The sequence below is a fragment of the Apium graveolens genome, chromosome 8 (assembly GCF_009905375.1).
Source record: "Apium graveolens cultivar Ventura chromosome 8, ASM990537v1, whole genome shotgun sequence".
In the NCBI taxonomy this organism is placed as follows: Eukaryota; Viridiplantae; Streptophyta; class Magnoliopsida; order Apiales; family Apiaceae; genus Apium; species Apium graveolens.
This window is the reverse complement of record NC_133654.1, coordinates 190,299,220-190,302,289: the sequence shown is the minus strand read 5'-3', so window position 1 is coordinate 190,302,289 and position 3,070 is coordinate 190,299,220. Positions and strand designations below refer to the sequence as shown.

At 41.6% G+C, this 3,070-nt stretch overlaps 1 non-coding gene across 1 annotated transcript; it reads right to left on the bottom strand.

Moving 5' to 3' along the window:
• Positions 1–379: 379 nt before the first annotated feature.
• On the bottom strand, positions 380–486 carry LOC141682118 (small nucleolar RNA R71). Its single transcript, XR_012559519.1, has one exon. It is a non-coding gene; the product is annotated as a small nucleolar RNA R71 (small nucleolar RNA).
• Positions 487–3,070: the final 2,584 nt, after the last annotated feature.

The following is a 3,070-nucleotide window of genomic DNA, read 5'->3' as shown; positions in this document are numbered from 1 at the left end:
AGCAGGAAATACGAAGGCTTTGATGGACTATTCTAAGCCTAAGATTAATGACATTCAGTCTAGCATCATTAGACCAACCATCGCGGCTAACACTTTTAAGATCAAGTCAAGAACGATCCAGATGATACAAAACTCAGTTCAGTTTGGGGGTTCTCCTACCAAAGACTCCAATATGTACATCAGGGATTTCATCGAGATCTGTGACACTTTCAAGTTCAATGGTGTGACTGAAGATGCTATCAAGTTGCGACTCTTCCCATTTTCTTTGAGGGACTCAGCTAAGTGATGGTTACATTCTCTATCGGCAGGGTCTATCACAACTTGGGAAGATCTTGCTCAAAAGTTTCTCACTAAATTTTTTCCCATGGCGAAGACTGCAGCAATCAGAAATGCTCTTACCCAGTTTGCGCAGCAAACTGGAGAATCTCTGTGTGAGGCTTGGGATCGATATAAGGAGATGCTAAAAAAAAGCCCACACCATGGCATGCCTGATTGGATGATTATCAACTGTCTCTACAATAAATTGGGTCCTACTTCTAGGCCATGCTTGATGCAGCATCAGGAGGAGCCTTGTGGGCTAAAAGCTATGATGAAGCTTATGAACTTATTGAACTGATGGATGCTAATAAGTACCAGAATCCTTCCCAGAGACTGACTCAGGGAAAAGTAGTAGGAATTCTGGAGTTGGATGCATCAACTGCTATAGCTGCCCAACTTAAGGCTTTGACAATAAAGGTGGACACTTTGGCTAATTATAGAGTTAATCAAATCACCAGTGTCTGTGAGCTTTGTGTTGGTGCCCATGAGACTGATCAGTGCACAATTTCGAATGAATCAGCTCATTTCGTGAGCAACGTCCAGCGATCGCAGCAACCTGTGTCAGCCACCTATCATCCAAACAACTGCAATCATCCTAATTTCAGTTGGAGCAATGCTCAGAATGCGGTTTAACAGCCTTATCATCAGTATTCAGCTAAGCAGTACAACCCCCTTGGTTTTCAGCAACCGCAGTATGCACCAAAATAATAACTCCAGCTGTAACCAGCTAATGAAAAATCTAAATTAGAGGAGTTGAAGCTTATGAGCAAGAGCCAAGCGGTTTCTATCAAGACATTGGAAAATCAAATTGGGAAAATTGCCAATGCCTTGCTAAATCGTCAGCCCGGTACACTACCTAGTGACACTGAAGTGCCAGGAAAGAAGGAATCTAAGGAGCAGGTAAATGCAATCACTTTGAGGTCTGGAAAGGTTGCTAATCCCGAACAAACTCAAGAGTTGACTGAAAAAGCTGGAGCCGAGAAAGAAGTAGAGCAGCAGGATGAAGAAGTAGAACCAAGGAAGACTATTGTTTAGCACACTCCTCTTGAGGATAATACAGGGGAGAAACATATCTATCCTCCACCGCCTTTTCCTAAGAGGCTGCAAAAGAAAAAGCTAGACAAGCAATTCGAGAAGTTTCTGGAGGTGTTCAAGAAACTTCATATCAACATACCTTTCGCTGAGGCTCTCGAGCAGATGCCTAGTTATGCAAAGTTTATGAAAGGAGGTATTCTCTCTCGGAAAGTGAAGTTAGATAATTTAGAGACTGTCGCTCTCATGGAGGAATGCAGTGTTGTACTGCAGCAGAAGTTGCCTCTGAAGCTTAAGGATCCAGGAAGCTTTACTATTCCATGTACTATTGGGAAAATGTCTTTTGACAGATGCTTATGTGACTTAGGAGCTAGCATCAATCTGATTCCTTTATCAATCTTCAAGCAATTGGACTTACCTAATCCCAAACCAACTTACATGACCTAGCAATTGGCCGACCATTCTATTACATATCCTAGAGGTATTGTGGAGGATGTCATGGTCAAGGTGGATAAACTCATCTTCCCTGCTGATTTCGTCATTCTTGATTTCGAGGAGGATACGAAGATTCCCATAATCTTGGAAAGGCCTTTCTTGACAACTGGCCGAACCTTGATTGATGTGCAGAATGGCGAGCTTACAATACGAGTGTTGGATCAAGATGTAACTTTCAATGTGTTCAATGCAATGAAATTTCCTACTGATAATGAGGAGTGCTTAAAAATGGAGTTGGTTGATTCGGTGGTCACATCGGAACTTGATCAATTGCTAAGGTCTGATGCCTTAGAAAAAGCCTTGTTGAGAAATTCGCATAGCGAAGATGACGAAGGTGATGAGCAATTGCAATATTTAAATGCTTCTTCCTGGAAAAGGAAGATTGATATGCATTTTGAATTTCTTGAAATGGAAGAATTGAACAAAGCTCCTAAACGCCTCAAGCCTTTTATTGAGGAAACCCCTACTCTTGAGCTTAAGCCTTTACCTGAACATTTGAGGTATGCTTTTTTAGGTGATGCATCTACTCTGCCTGTCATTATTGTATCTGACCTTTCAGGTAGCGATAAGGAAAAACTTTTGAGAATTCTGAGAGAGTTCAAATTGGCAATTGGATGGACTATAACAGATATCAAGGGAATCAACCCTTCTTACTGAATGCATAAAATTTTGTTAAAAGAAGGTAGTAAGCCTACAGTCGAGCGGCAAAGAAGACTTAATCCAATCATGAAGGAAGTAGTAAAGAAGGAAATTCTGAAGTGGCTAGATGCAGGGATCATTTATCATATCTCTAACAGTTCATGGGTAAACCCAGTTCAATGTGTACCAAAAAAGGTGGTATTACTGTGGTAGCAAATGAGAAGAATGAGCTTATTCCTACAAGAAAAGTCACGGGGTGGAGAGTCTGTATGGACTATAGAAAGCTGAACAAAGCCACTAGAAAGGATCACTTTCCCCTGCCCTTCATTGATCAGATGCTTGATAGGTTGGCTGGTCATAAGTACTATTGTCTTCTGGATGGTTATTCGGGTTACAACCAGATTTGTTTCGCTCCAGAAGATTAGGAGAAAACTACCTTCACTTGTCCATTTGGCACATTCGCCTTTAGACGAGTTTCTTTTAGTCTGTGTGGTGCACCAGCCACATTTCAGTGATGTATGCTGGCCATCTTTTCTGACATGATTGGCCAGAATGCGGAAGTGTTCATGGACGACTTCTCAGTCTT